This window comes from Lottia gigantea, assembly GCF_000327385.1.
Source record: "Lottia gigantea unplaced genomic scaffold LOTGIsca_2098, whole genome shotgun sequence".
Taxonomy (NCBI): Eukaryota; Metazoa; Mollusca; class Gastropoda; family Lottiidae; genus Lottia; species Lottia gigantea.
Window position 1 is genome coordinate 1,150 of NW_008708457.1, and position 306 is coordinate 1,455.

Genomic DNA, 306 nt, shown 5'->3' on the forward strand with positions numbered 1-306 from the left:
TAACATGGTAATGAAAAAGTCAAAAAAATAGACGTTACGTGTTTAGTGTAAAAAATAGAATAGATCCACAATTATGTGATTTTGTATAATAATTGAATAGTGGATAACGGGTAGTCACAGAAGGATGAGTGGATAACAACTTTAAAAAAGTAACCTGATTTTTTGTACCATTCGAATATTTGGTAACTTGATATTCTTTAATACAAAAAAGTAATTACTTAGTCTCATATGGAAATAGTATGGTAATTGAATAGTTGATAACTAAATATTCTTTAAAAAGACAATTTTCGTATGATAATCGAATAA